The 14,762-nt window shown below is 38.4% G+C and overlaps 9 non-coding genes across 9 annotated transcripts; all 9 read left to right on the top strand.

The window, feature by feature from the left end:
* Positions 1 to 4,492: 4,492 nt before the first annotated feature.
* Positions 4,493 to 4,565, top strand: trnaf-gaa (transfer RNA phenylalanine (anticodon GAA)). Its single transcript has one exon. It is a non-coding gene; the product is annotated as a tRNA-Phe (tRNA).
* A 1,149-nt stretch (positions 4,566 to 5,714) lies between these two features.
* trnaf-gaa (transfer RNA phenylalanine (anticodon GAA)) lies at positions 5,715 to 5,787 on the top strand. The gene has a single exon. It is a non-coding gene; the product is annotated as a tRNA-Phe (tRNA).
* Positions 5,788 to 6,936: 1,149 nt separating this feature from the next.
* Positions 6,937 to 7,009, top strand: trnaf-gaa (transfer RNA phenylalanine (anticodon GAA)). The gene has a single exon. It is a non-coding gene; the product is annotated as a tRNA-Phe (tRNA).
* Positions 7,010 to 8,158: 1,149 nt separating this feature from the next.
* On the top strand, positions 8,159 to 8,231 carry trnaf-gaa (transfer RNA phenylalanine (anticodon GAA)). The gene has a single exon. It is a non-coding gene; the product is annotated as a tRNA-Phe (tRNA).
* A 1,149-nt stretch (positions 8,232 to 9,380) lies between these two features.
* On the top strand, positions 9,381 to 9,453 carry trnaf-gaa (transfer RNA phenylalanine (anticodon GAA)). The gene has a single exon. It is a non-coding gene; the product is annotated as a tRNA-Phe (tRNA).
* Positions 9,454 to 10,602: 1,149 nt separating this feature from the next.
* trnaf-gaa (transfer RNA phenylalanine (anticodon GAA)) lies at positions 10,603 to 10,675 on the top strand. The gene has a single exon. It is a non-coding gene; the product is annotated as a tRNA-Phe (tRNA).
* A 1,149-nt stretch (positions 10,676 to 11,824) lies between these two features.
* On the top strand, positions 11,825 to 11,897 carry trnaf-gaa (transfer RNA phenylalanine (anticodon GAA)). The gene has a single exon. It is a non-coding gene; the product is annotated as a tRNA-Phe (tRNA).
* Positions 11,898 to 13,046: 1,149 nt separating this feature from the next.
* On the top strand, positions 13,047 to 13,119 carry trnaf-gaa (transfer RNA phenylalanine (anticodon GAA)). Its single transcript has one exon. It is a non-coding gene; the product is annotated as a tRNA-Phe (tRNA).
* Positions 13,120 to 14,268: 1,149 nt separating this feature from the next.
* Positions 14,269 to 14,341, top strand: trnaf-gaa (transfer RNA phenylalanine (anticodon GAA)). The gene has a single exon. It is a non-coding gene; the product is annotated as a tRNA-Phe (tRNA).
* Positions 14,342 to 14,762: the final 421 nt, after the last annotated feature.

The raw sequence follows: 14,762 nt of genomic DNA, 5'->3' as shown, positions 1-14,762 counted from the left end.
AGGGCAAAATGTACAGTATGTTAAGATTTTACTAAACGTATGATATGTTACGAATTCCAATTTGTCTTTCACAACTGACTCCCACCAATCACCAGATAGCAGAGTGGCGCAGCGGAAGCGTGCTGGGCCAATAACCCAGAGGTCGCTGGATCGAAACCATCCTCTGCTAAGTAATTTTAAGTGTGGACAATTCTGCGAAGGAAAAACACAAATTAAAAATGCTACATTAAAAGCCTTTATGCAATAGAAATGATACCTACGTAGTTATGATTCAACAAAATAAAAGGAGAACTTTGTTTTCAAAGAATTTGTTAAAATTGTGTTTGTGAGCAATACTATAACTTATATAATATATCAATTATAAAGAATGAATGGGTCAGTTAGACCACATTAATATTGCGTCATCCTGAAGGGTAAGTGCAAATTTGATGTGTTCACTACCACTTACTCATGGACAGCGGATGAAATAACAGGTCATTTTATCTGAGTGCTTCTAGAAGTTCCACTACACATTGAGAGCCTGTGTCTGTTAGCAAGAAGACTCCCGATTAACTGAGGCTCATTTTCGAAACTGTCGTCAGTAAAAGGTTAGCCTAATTTCAACAAAAATGCTAACTAAAAGTATGTGTGAGTTTGTCAGGGGACCAGCAGGTGGAAGCATTGTCTTTCTAGAAGTTTGAAAAAGAACGTGTGCGTGATTATTCCATCCATGTGGGGCATTTGTCATTCGCTGTTGGAGAAAGATGAATAGAAAATGTTCCTGATCCTAGTCAACTGAATACACCAGACAGCCAACCACACACCTGGCTATAATTGTGCAGAGCAGCCGAAATAGCACAGTTGGGAGAGCGTTAGACTGAAGATCTAAATGTTCCTGATTCGATCCCGGGTTTCGGCATGAAATTAATTTTGCCAGAGTTCTTCTACATTTGGCCTGGAAAACGGAGAGTTCCAGGTTTGAAACACAGGTTCAAAGGGAAAATATCGGTTGGACAAAATATCCTCTCCTCAACTCCTCCATTCTTTCTCTGTGACCCAACCTGTAGTCAGAGCATTTCATATTATTCTGTATGTATATCGAAGATACTCCATTTAGTATGATATGTTACGTTTCATATTGTATGTATTATTTGGGAATGTCCATCATCCATTTCGTATGAGATGTTATGAATTACAATTCGTATGATGTTACGAATTTCCAAAACGTACTATACATTACGAATGAGCAAAATGTACAATATGTTAAGATTTTACTAAACGTATGATATGTTACGAATTCCAATTTGTCTTTCACAACTGACTGCCACCAATCACCAGATAGCAGAGTGGCGCAGCGGAAGCGTGCTGGGCCCATAACCCAGAGGTCGATGGATCGAAACCATCCTCTGCTAAGTAATTTTAAGTGTGGACAATTCTGCGAAGGAAAAACACAAATTAAAAATGCTACATTAAAAGCCTTTATGCAATAGAAATGATACCTACGTAGTTATGATTCAACAAAATAAAAGCAGAACTTTGTTTTCAAAGAATGTGTTAAAATTGTGTTTGTGAGCAATACTATAACTTATATAATATATCAATTATAAAGAATGAATGGGTCAGTTAGACCACATTAATATTGCGTCATCCTGAAGGGTAAGTGCACATTTGATGTGTTCACTACCACTTACTCATGGACAGCGGATGAAATAACAGGTCATTTTATCTGAGTGCTTCTAGAAGTTCCACTACACATTGAGAGCCTGTGTCTGTTAGCAAGAAGACTCCCGATTAACTGAGGCTCATTTTCGTACCTGTCGTCAGTAAAAGGTTAGCCTAATTTCAACAAAAATTCCAACTAAAAGTATGTGTGAGTTTGTCAGGGGACCAGCAGGTGGAAGCATTGTCTTTCTAGAAGTTTGAAAAAGAACGTGTGCGTGATTATTCCATCCATGTGGGGCATTTGTCACTCGCTGTTGGAGAAAGATGAATAGAAAATATTCCTGATCCTAGTCAACTGAATACACCAGACAGCCAACCACACACCTGGCTATAATTGTGCAGAGCAGCCGAAAAAGCTCAGTTGGGAGAGCGTTAGACTGAAGATCTAAATGTCCCTGTTTCGATCCCGGGTTTCGGCAGGAAATTAATTTTGCCAGAGTTCTTCTACATTTGGCCTGGAAAACGGAGAGTTGCAGGTTTGAAACACAGGTTCAAAGGGAAAATATCGGTTGGACAAAATATCCTCTCCTCAACTCCTCCATTCTTTCTCTGTGACCCAACCTGTAGTCAGAGCATTTCATATTATTCTGTATGTATATCGAAGATACTCCATTTAGTATGATATGTTACGTTTCATATTGTATGTATTATTTGGGAATGTCCATCATCCATTTCGTATGAGATGTTATGAATTACAATTCGTATGATGTTACGAATTTCCAAAACGTACTATACATTACGAATAGGGCAAAATGTACAATATGTTAAGATTTTACTAAACGTATGATATGTTACGAATTCCAATTTGTCTTTCACAACTGACTCCCACCAATCACCAGATAGCAGAGTGGCGCAGCGGAAGCGTGCTGGGCCAATAACCCAGAGGTCGCTGGATCGAAACCATCCTCTGCTAAGTAATTTTAAGTGTGGACAATTCTGCGAAGGAAAAACACAAATTAAAAATGCTACATTAAAAGCCTTTATGCAATAGAAATGATACCTACGTAGTTATGATTCAACAAAATAAAAGGAGAACTTTGTTTTCAAAGAATTTGTTAAAATTGTGTTTGTGAGCAATACTATAACTTATATAATATATCAATTATAAAGAATGAATGGGTCAGTTAGACCACATTAATATTGCGTCATCCTGAAGGGTAAGTGCAAATTTGATGTGTTCACTACCACTTACTCATGGACAGCGGATGAAATAACAGGTCATTTTATCTGAGTGCTTCTAGAAGTTCCACTACACATTGAGAGCCTGTGTCTGTTAGCAAGAAGACTCCCGATTAACTGAGGCTCATTTTCGAAACTGTCGTCAGTAAAAGGTTAGCCTAATTTCAACAAAAATGCTAACTAAAAGTATGTGTGAGTTTGTCAGGGGACCAGCAGGTGGAAGCATTGTCTTTCTAGAAGTTTGAAAAAGAACGTGTGCGTGATTATTCCATCCATGTGGGGCATTTGTCATTCGCTGTTGGAGAAAGATGAATAGAAAATGTTCCTGATCCTAGTCAACTGAATACACCAGACAGCCAACCACACACCTGGCTATAATTGTGCAGAGCAGCCGAAATAGCTCAGTTGGGAGAGCGTTAGACTGAAGATCTAAATGTCCCTGATTCGATCCCGGGTTTCGGCAGGAAATTAATTTTGCCAGAGTTCTTCTACATTTGGCCTGGAAAACGGAGAGTTCCAGGTTTGAAACACAGGTTCAAAGGGAAAATATCGGTTGGACAAAATATCCTCTCCTCAACTCCTCCATTCTTTCTCTGTGACCCAACCTGTAGTCAGAGCATTTCATATTATTCTGTATGTATATCGAAGATACTCCATTTAGTATGATATGTTACGTTTCATATTGTATGTATTATTTGGGAATGTCCATCATCCATTTCGTATGAGATGTTATGAATTACAATTCGTATGATGTTACGAATTTCCAAAACGTACTATACATTACGAATGAGCAAAATGTACAATATGTTAAGATTTTACTAAACGTATGATATGTTACGAATTCCAATTTGTCTTTCACAACTGACTGCCACCAATCACCAGATAGCAGAGTGGCGCAGCGGAAGCGTGCTGGGCCCATAACCCAGAGGTCGATGGATCGAAACCATCCTCTGCTAAGTAATTTTAAGTGTGGACAATTCTGCGAAGGAAAAACACAAATTAAAAATGCTACATTAAAAGCCTTTACGCAATAGAAATGATACCTACGTAGTTATGATTCAACAAAATAAAAGCAGAACTTTGTTTTCAAAGAATGTGTTAAAATTGTGTTTGTGAGCAATACTATAACTTATATAATATATCAATTATAAAGAATGAATGGGTCAGTTAGACCACATTAATATTGCGTCATCCTGAAGGGTAAGTGCACATTTGATGTGTTCACTACCACTTACTCATGGACAGCGGATGAAATAACAGGTCATTTTATCTGAGTGCTTCTAGAAGTTCCACTACACATTGAGAGCCTGTGTCTGTTAGCAAGAAGACTCCCGATTAACTGAGGCTCATTTTCGTACCTGTCGTCAGTAAAAGGTTAGCCTAATTTCAACAAAAATTCCAACTAAAAGTATGTGTGAGTTTGTCAGGGGACCAGCAGGTGGAAGCATTGTCTTTCTAGAAGTTTGAAAAAGAACGTGTGCGTGATTATTCCATCCATGTGGGGCATTTGTCACTCGCTGTTGGAGAAAGATGAATAGAAAATATTCCTGATCCTAGTCAACTGAATACACCAGACAGCCAACCACACACCTGGCTATAATTGTGCAGAGCAGCCGAAATAGCTCAGTTGGGAGAGCGTTAGACTGAAGATCTAAATGTCCCTGGTTCGATCCCGGGTTTCGGCAGGAAATTAATTTTGCCAGAGTTCTTCTACATTTGGCCTGGAAAACGGAGAGTTGCAGGTTTGAAACACAGGTTCAAAGGGAAAATATCGGTTGGACAAAATATCCTCTCCTCAACTCCTCCATTCTTTCTCTGTGACCCAACCTGTAGTCAGAGCATTTCATATTATTCTGTATGTATATCGAAGATACTCCATTTAGTATGATATGTTACGTTTCATATTGTATGTATTATTTGGGAATGTCCATCATCCATTTCGTATGAGATGTTATGAATTACAATTCGTATGATGTTACGAATTTCCAAAACGTACTATACATTACGAATGAGCAAAATGTACAATATGTTAAGATTTTACTAAACGTATGATATGTTACGAATTCCAATTTGTCTTTCACAACTGACTGCCACCAATCACCAGATAGCAGAGTGGCGCAGCGGAAGCGTGCTGGGCCCATAACCCAGAGGTCGATGGATCGAAACCATCCTCTGCTAAGTAATTTTAAGTGTGGACAATTCTGCGAAGGAAAAACACAAATTAAAAATGCTACATTAAAAGCCTTTACGCAATAGAAATGATACCTACGTAGTTATGATTCAACAAAATAAAAGCAGAACTTTGTTTTCAAAGAATGTGTTAAAATTGTGTTTGTGAGCAATACTATAACTTATATAATATATCAATTATAAAGAATGAATGGGTCAGTTAGACCACATTAATATTGCGTCATCCTGAAGGGTAAGTGCACATTTGATGTGTTCACTACCACTTACTCATGGACAGCGGATGAAATAACAGGTCATTTTATCTGAGTGCTTCTAGAAGTTCCACTACACATTGAGAGCCTGTGTCTGTTAGCAAGAAGACTCCCGATTAACTGAGGCTCATTTTCGTACCTGTCGTCAGTAAAAGGTTAGCCTAATTTCAACAAAAATTCCAACTAAAAGTATGTGTGAGTTTGTCAGGGGACCAGCAGGTGGAAGCATTGTCTTTCTAGAAGTTTGAAAAAGAACGTGTGCGTGATTATTCCATCCATGTGGGGCATTTGTCACTCGCTGTTGGAGAAAGATGAATAGAAAATATTCCTGATCCTAGTCAACTGAATACACCAGACAGCCAACCACACACCTGGCTATAATTGTGCAGAGCAGCCGAAATAGCTCAGTTGGGAGAGCGTTAGACTGAAGATCTAAATGTCCCTGGTTCGATCCCGGGTTTCGGCAGGAAATTAATTTTGCCAGAGTTCTTCTACATTTGGCCTGGAAAACGGAGAGTTGCAGGTTTGAAACACAGGTTCAAAGGGAAAATATCGGTTGGACAAAATATCCTCTCCTCAACTCCTCCATTCTTTCTCTGTGACCCAACCTGTAGTCAGAGCATTTCATATTATTCTGTATGTATATCGAAGATACTCCATTTAGTATGATATGTTACGTTTCATATTGTATGTATTATTTGGGAATGTCCATCATCCATTTCGTATGAGATGTTATGAATTACAATTCGTATGATGTTACGAATTTCCAAAACGTACTATACATTACGAATGAGCAAAATGTACAATATGTTAAGATTTTACTAAACGTATGATATGTTACGAATTCCAATTTGTCTTTCACAACTGACTGCCAACAATCACCAGATAGCAAAGTGGCGCAGCGGAAGCGTGCTGGGCCCATAACCCAGAGGTCGCTGGATCGAAACCATCCTCTGCTAAGTAATTTTAAGTGTGGACAATTCTGCGAAGGAAAAACACAAATTAAAAATGCTACATTAAAAGCCTTTATGCAATAGAAATGATACCTACGTAGTTATGATTCAACAAAATAAAAGGAGAACTTTGTTTTCAAAGAATTTGTTAAAATTGTGTTTGTGAGCAATACTATAACTTATATAATATATCAATTATAAAGAATGAATGGGTCAGTTAGACCACATTAATATTGCGTCATCCTGAAGGGTAAGTGCACATTTGATGTGTTCACTACCACTTACTCATGGACAGCGGATGAAATAACAGGTCATTTTATCTGAGTGCTTCTAGAAGTTCCACTACACATTGAGAGCCTGTGTCTGTTAGCAAGAAGACTCCCGATTAACTGAGGCTCATTTTCGAAACTGTCGTCAGTAAAAGGTTAGCCTAATTTCAACAAAAATGCTAACTAAAAGTATGTGTGAGTTTGTCAGGGGACCAGCAGGTGGAAGCATTGTCTTTCTAGAAGTTTGAAAAAGAACGTGTGCGTGATTATTCCATCCATGTGGGGCATTTGTCACTCGCTGTTGGAGAAAGATGAATAGAAAATGTTCCTGATCCTAGTCAACTGAATACACCAGACAGCCAACCACACACCTGGCTATAATTGTGCAGAGCAGCCGAAATAGCTCAGTTGGGAGAGCGTTAGACTGAAGATCTAAATGTCCCTGGTTCGATCCCGGGTTTCGGCAGGAAATTAATTTTGCCAGAGTTCTTCTACATTTGGCCTGGAAAACGGAGAGTTGCAGGTTTGAAACACAGGTTCAAAGGGAAAATATCGGTTGGACAAAATATCCTCTCCTCAACTCCTCCATTCTTTCTCTGTGACCCAACCTGTAGTCAGAGCATTTCATATTATTCTGTATGTATATCGAAGATACTCCATTTAGTATGATATGTTACGTTTCATATTGTATGTATTATTTGGGAATGTCCATCATCCATTTCGTATGAGATGTTATGAATTACAATTCGTATGATGTTACGAATTTCCAAAACGTACTATACATTACGAATGAGCAAAATGTACAATATGTTAAGATTTTACTAAACGTATGATATGTTACGAATTCCAATTTGTCTTTCACAACTGACTGCCACCAATCACCAGATAGCAGAGTGGCGCAGCGGAAGCGTGCTGGGCCCATAACCCAGAGGTCGATGGATCGAAACCATCCTCTGCTAAGTAATTTTAAGTGTGGACAATTCTGCGAAGGAAAAACACAAATTAAAAATGCTACATTAAAAGCCTTTACGCAAAAGAAATGATACCTACGTAGTTATGATTCAACAAAATAAAAGCAGAACTTTGTTTTCAAAGAATGTGTTAAAATTGTGTTTGTGAGCAATACTATAACTTATATAATATATCAATTATAAAGAATGAATGGGTCAGTTAGACCACATTAATATTGCGTCATCCTGAAGGGTAAGTGCACATTTGATGTGTTCACTACCACTTACTCATGGACAGCGGATGAAATAACAGGTCATTTTATCTGAGTGCTTCTAGAAGTTCCACTACACATTGAGAGCCTGTGTCTGTTAGCAAGAAGACTCCCGATTAACTGAGGCTCATTTTCGTACCTGTCGTCAGTAAAAGGTTAGCCTAATTTCAACAAAAATTCCAACTAAAAGTATGTGTGAGTTTGTCAGGGGACCAGCAGGTGGAAGCATTGTCTTTCTAGAAGTTTGAAAAAGAACGTGTGCGTGATTATTCCATCCATGTGGGGCATTTGTCACTCGCTGTTGGAGAAAGATGAATAGAAAATATTCCTGATCCTAGTCAACTGAATACACCAGACAGCCAACCACACACCTGGCTATAATTGTGCAGAGCAGCCGAAATAGCTCAGTTGGGAGAGCGTTAGACTGAAGATCTAAATGTCCCTGGTTCGATCCCGGGTTTCGGCAGGAAATTAATTTTGCCAGAGTTCTTCTACATTTGGCCTGGAAAACGGAGAGTTGCAGGTTTGAAACACAGGTTCAAAGGGAAAATATCGGTTGGACAAAATATCCTCTCCTCAACTCCTCCATTCTTTCTCTGTGACCCAACCTGTAGTCAGAGCATTTCATATTATTCTGTATGTATATCGAAGATACTCCATTTAGTATGATATGTTACGTTTCATATTGTATGTATTATTTGGGAATGTCCATCATCCATTTCGTATGAGATGTTATGAATTACAATTCGTATGATGTTACGAATTTCCAAAACGTACTATACATTACGAATGAGCAAAATGTACAATATGTTAAGATTTTACTAAACGTATGATATGTTACGAATTCCAATTTGTCTTTCACAACTGAGTGCCAACAATCACCAGATAGCAGAGTGGCGCAGCGGAAGCGTGCTGGGCCCATAACCCAGAGGTCGATGGATCGAAACCATCCTCTGCTAAGTAATTTTAAGTGTGGACAATTCTGCGAAGGAAAAACACAAATTAAAAATGCTACATTAAAAGCCTTTACGCAATAGAAATGATACCTACGTAGTTATGATTCAACAAAATAAAAGCAGAACTTTGTTTTCAAAGAATGTGTTAAAATTGTGTTTGTGAGCAATACTATAACTTATATAATATATCAATTATAAAGAATGAATGGGTCAGTTAGACCACATTAATATTGCGTCATCCTGAAGGGTAAGTGCACATTTGATGTGTTCACTACCACTTACTCATGGACAGCGGATGAAATAACAGGTCATTTTATCTGAGTGCTTCTAGAAGTTCCACTACACATTGAGAGCCTGTGTCTGTTAGCAAGAAGACTCCCGATTAACTGAGGCTCATTTTCGTACCTGTCGTCAGTAAAAGGTTAGCCTAATTTCAACAAAAATGCCAACTAAAAGTATGTGTGAGTTTGTCAGGGGACCAGCAGGTGGAAGCATTGTCTTTCTAGAAGTTTGAAAAAGAACGTGTGCGTGATTATTCCATCCATGTGGGGCATTTGTCACTCGCTGTTGGAGAAAGATGAATAGAAAATATTCCTGATCCTAGTCAACTGAATACACCAGACAGCCAACCACACACCTGGCTATAATTGTGCAGAGCAGCCGAAATAGCTCAGTTGGGAGAGCGTTAGACTGAAGATCTAAATGTCCCTGGTTCGATCCCGGGTTTCGGCAGGAAATTAATTTTGCCAGAGTTCTTCTACATTTGGCCTGGAAAACGGAGAGTTGCAGGTTTGAAACACAGGTTCAAAGGGAAAATATCGGTTGGACAAAATATCCTCTCCTCAACTCCTCCATTCTTTCTCTGTGACCCAACCTGTAGTCAGAGCATTTCATATTATTCTGTATGTATATCGAAGATACTCCATTTAGTATGATATGTTACGTTTCATATTGTATGTATTATTTGGGAATGTCCATCATCCATTTCGTATGAGATGTTATGAATTACAATTCGTATGATGTTACGAATTTCCAAAACGTACTATACATTACGAATGAGCAAAATGTACAATATGTTAAGATTTTACTAAACGTATGATATGTTACGAATTCCAATTTGTCTTTCACAACTGACTGCCACCAATCACCAGATAGCAGAGTGGCGCAGCGGAAGCGTGCTGGGCCCATAACCCAGAGGTCGATGGATCGAAACCATCCTCTGCTAAGTAATTTTAAGTGTGGACAATTCTGCGAAGGAAAAACACAAATTAAAAATGCTACATTAAAAGCCTTTATGCAATAGAAATGATACCTACGTAGTTATGATTCAACAAAATAAAAGCAGAACTTTGTTTTCAAAGAATGTGTTAAAATTGTGTTTGTGAGCAATACTATAACTTATATAATATATCAATTATAAAGAATGAATGGGTCAGTTAGACCACATTAATATTGCGTCATCCTGAAGGGTAAGTGCACATTTGATGTGTTCACTCCCACTTACTCATGGACAGCGGATGAAATAACAGGTCATTTTATCTGAGTGCTTCTAGAAGTTCCACTACACATTGAGAGCCTGTGTCTGTTAGCAAGAAGACTCCCGATTAACTGAGGCTCATTTTCGTACCTGTCGTCAGTAAAAGGTTAGCCTAATTTCAACAAAAATGCTAACTAAAAGTATGTGTGAGTTTGTCAGGGGACCAGCAGGTGGAAGCATTGTCTTTCTAGAAGTTTGAAAAAGAACGTGTGCGTGATTATTCCATCCATGTGGGGCATTTGTCACTCGCTGTTGGAGAAAGATGAATAGAAAATATTCCTGATCCTAGTCAACTGAATACACCAGACAGCCAACCACACACCTGGCTATAATTGTGCAGAGCAGCTGAAATAGCTCAGTTGGGAGAGCGTTAGACTGAAGATCTAAATGTCCCTGGTTCGATCCCGGGTTTCGGCAGGAAATTAATTTTGCCAGAGTTCTTCTACATTTGGCCTGGAAAACGGAGAGTTGCAGGTTTGAAACACAGGTTCAAAGGGAAAATATCGGTTGGACAAAATATCCTCTCCTCAACTCCTCCATTCTTTCTCTGTGACCCAACCTGTAGTCAGAGCATTTCATATTATTCTGTATGTATATCGAAGATACTCCATTTAGTATGATATGTTACGTTTCATATTGTATGTATTATTTGGGAATGTCCATCATCCATTTCGTATGAGATGTTATGAATTACAATTCGTATGATGTTACGAATTTCCAAAACGTACTATACATTACGAATGAGCAAAATGTACAATATGTTAAGATTTTACTAAACGTATGATATGTTACGAATTCCAATTTGTCTTTCACAACTGACTGCCAACAATCACCAGATAGCAGAGTGGCGCAGCGGAAGCGTGCTGGGCCCATAACCCAGAGGTCGATGGATCGAAACCATCCTCTGCTAAGTAATTTTAAGTGTGGACAATTCTGCGAAGGAAAAACACAAATTAAAAATGCTACATTAAAAGCCTTTATGCAATAGAAATGATACCTACGTAGTTATGATTCAACAAAATAAAAGCAGAACTTTGTTTTCAAAGAATGTGTTAAAATTGTGTTTGTGAGCAATACTATAACTTATATAATATATCAATTATAAAGAATGAATGGGTCAGTTAGACCACATTAATATTGCGTCATCCTGAAGGGTAAGTGCACATTTGATGTGTTCACTCCCACTTACTCATGGACAGCGGATGAAATAACAGGTCATTTTATCTGAGTGCTTCTAGAAGTTCCACTACACATTGAGAGCCTGTGTCTGTTAGCAAGAAGACTCCCGATTAACTGAGGCTCATTTTCGTACCTGTCGTCAGTAAAAGGTTAGCCTAATTTCAACAAAAATGCTAACTAAAAGTATGTGTGAGTTTGTCAGGGGACCAGCAGGTGGAAGCATTGTCTTTCTAGAAGTTTGAAAAAGAACGTGTGCGTGATTATTCCATCCATGTGGGGCATTTGTCACTCGCTGTTGGAGAAAGATGAATAGAAAATATTCCTGATCCTAGTCAACTGAATACACCAGACAGCCAACCACACACCTGGCTATAATTGTGCAGAGCAGCCGAAATAGCTCAGTTGGGAGAGCGTTAGACTGAAGATCTAAATGTCCCTGGTTCGATCCCGGGTTTCGGCAGGAAATTAATTTTGCCAGAGTTCTTCTACATTTGGCCTGGAAAACGGAGAGTTGCAGGTTTGAAACACAGGTTCAAAGGGAAAATATCGGTTGGACAAAATATCCTCTCCTCAACTCCTCCATTCTTTCTCTGTGACCCAACCTGTAGTCAGAGCATTTCATATTATTCTGTATGTATATCGAAGATACTCCATTTAGTATGATATGTTACGTTTCATATTGTATGTATTATTTGGGAATGTCCATCATCCATTTCGTATGAGATGTTATGAATTACAATTCGTATGATGTTACGAATTTCCAAAACGTACTATACATTACGAATGAGCAAAATGTACAATATGTTAAGATTTTACTAAACGTATGATATGTTACGAATTCCAATTTGTCTTTCACAACTGACTGCCACCAATCACCAGATAGCAGAGTGGCGCAGCGGAAGCGTGCTGGGCCCATAACCCAGAGGTCGATGGATCGAAACCATCCTCTGCTAAGTAATTTTAAGTGTGGACAATTCTGCGAAGGAAAAACACAAATTAAAAATGCTACATTAAAAGCCTTTATGCAATAGAAATGATACCTACGTAGTTATGATTCAACAAAATAAAAGCAGAACTTTGTTTTCAAAGAATGTGTTAAAATTGTGTTTGTGAGCAATACTATAACTTATATAATATATCAATTATAAAGAATGAATGGGTCAGTTAGACCACATTAATATTGCGTCATCCTGAAGGGTAAGTGCACATTTGATGTGTTCACTCCCACTTACTCATGGACAGCGGATGAAATAACAGGTCATTTTATCTGAGTGCTTCTAGAAGTTCCACTACACATTGAGAGCCTGTGTCTGTTAGCAAGAAGACTCCCGATTAACTGAGGCTCATTTTCGTACCTGTCGTCAGTAAAAGGTTAGCCTAATTTCAACAAAAATGCTAACTAAAAGTATGTGTGAGTTTGTCAGGGGACCAGCAGGTGGAAGCATTGTCTTTCTAGAAGTTTGAAAAAGAACGTGTGCGTGATTATTCCATCCATGTGGGGCATTTGTCACTCGCTGTTGGAGAAAGATGAATAGAAAATATTCCTGATCCTAGTCAACTGAATACACCAGACAGCCAACCACACACCTGGCTATAATTGTGCAGAGCAGCTGAAATAGCTCAGTTGGGAGAGCGTTAGACTGAAGATCTAAATGTCCCTGGTTCGATCCCGGGTTTCGGCAGGAAATTAATTTTGCCAGAGTTCTTCTACATTTGGCCTGGAAAACGGAGAGTTGCAGGTTTGAAACACAGGTTCAAAGGGAAAATATCGGTTGGACAAAATATCCTCTCCTCAACTCCTCCATTCTTTCTCTGTGACCCAACCTGTAGTCAGAGCATTTCATATTATTCTGTATGTATATCGAAGATACTCCATTTAGTATGATATGTTACGTTTCATATTGTATGTATTATTTGGGAATGTCCATCATCCATTTCGTATGAGATGTTATGAATTACAATTCGTATGATGTTACGAATTTCCAAAACGTACTATACATTACGAATGAGCAAAATGTACAATATGTTAAGATTTTACTAAACGTATGATATGTTACGAATTCCAATTTGTCTTTCACAACTGACTGCCAACAATCACCAGATAGCAGAGTGGCGCAGCGGAAGCGTGCTGGGCCCATAACCCAGAGGTCGATGGATCGAAACCATCCTCTGCTAAGTAATTTTAAGTGTGCACAATTCTGCGAAGGAAAAACACAAATTAAAAATGCTACATTAAAAGCCTTTATGCAATAGAAATGATACCTACGTAGTTATGATTCAACAAAATAAAAGCAGAACTTTGTTTTCAAAGAATGTGTTAAAATTGTGTTTGTGAGCAATACTATAACTTATATAATATATCAATTATAAAGAATGAATGGGTCAGTTAGACCACATTAATATTGCGTCATCCTGAAGGGTAAGTGCACATTTGATGTGTTCACTCCCACTTACTCATGGACAGCGGATGAAATAACAGGTCATTTTATCTGAGTGCTTCTAGAAGTTCCACTACACATTGAGAGCCTGTGTCTGTTAGCAAGAAGACTCCCGATTAACTGAGGCTCATTTTCGTACCTGTCGTCAGTAAAAGGTTAGCCTAATTTCAACAAAAATGCTAACTAAAAGTATGTGTGAGTTTGTCAGGGGACCAGCAGGTGGAAGCATTGTCTTTCTAGAAGTTTGAAAAAGAACGTGTGCGTGATTATTCCATCCATGTGGGGCATTTGTCACTCGCTGTTGGAGAAAGATGAATAGAAAATATTCCTGATCCTAGTCAACTGAATACACCAGACAGCCAACCACACACCTGGCTATAATTGTGCAGAGCAGCTGAAATAGCTCAGTTGGGAGAGCGTTAGACTGAAGATCTAAATGTCCCTGGTTCGATCCCGGGTTTCGGCAGGAAATTAATTTTGCCAGAGTTCTTCTACATTTGGCCTGGGAAACGGAGAGTTGCAGGTTTGAAACACAGGTTCAAAGGGAAAATATCGGTTGGACAAAATATCCTCTCCTCAACTCCTCCATTCTTTCTCTGTGACCCAACCTGTAGTCAGAGCATTTCATATTATTCTGTATGTATATCGAAGATACTCCATTTAGTATGATATGTTACGTTTCATATTGTATGTATTATTTGGGAATGTCCATCATCCATTTCGTATGAGATGTTATGAATTACAATTTGTATGATGTTACGAATTTCCAAAACATACTATACATTACGAATGAGCAAAATGTACAATATGTTAAGATTTTACTAAACGTATGATATGTTACGAATTCCAATTTGTCTTTCACAACTGACTGCCACCAATCACTAGAT

The sequence above is a fragment of the Salvelinus fontinalis genome, unplaced genomic scaffold (genome assembly GCF_029448725.1).
Source record: "Salvelinus fontinalis isolate EN_2023a unplaced genomic scaffold, ASM2944872v1 scaffold_2359, whole genome shotgun sequence".
Classification (NCBI taxonomy): Eukaryota; Metazoa; Chordata; class Actinopteri; order Salmoniformes; family Salmonidae; genus Salvelinus; species Salvelinus fontinalis.
The sequence above is the reverse complement of the archived record's forward strand: the minus strand, read 5'-3'. Positions and strand labels throughout refer to the sequence as shown.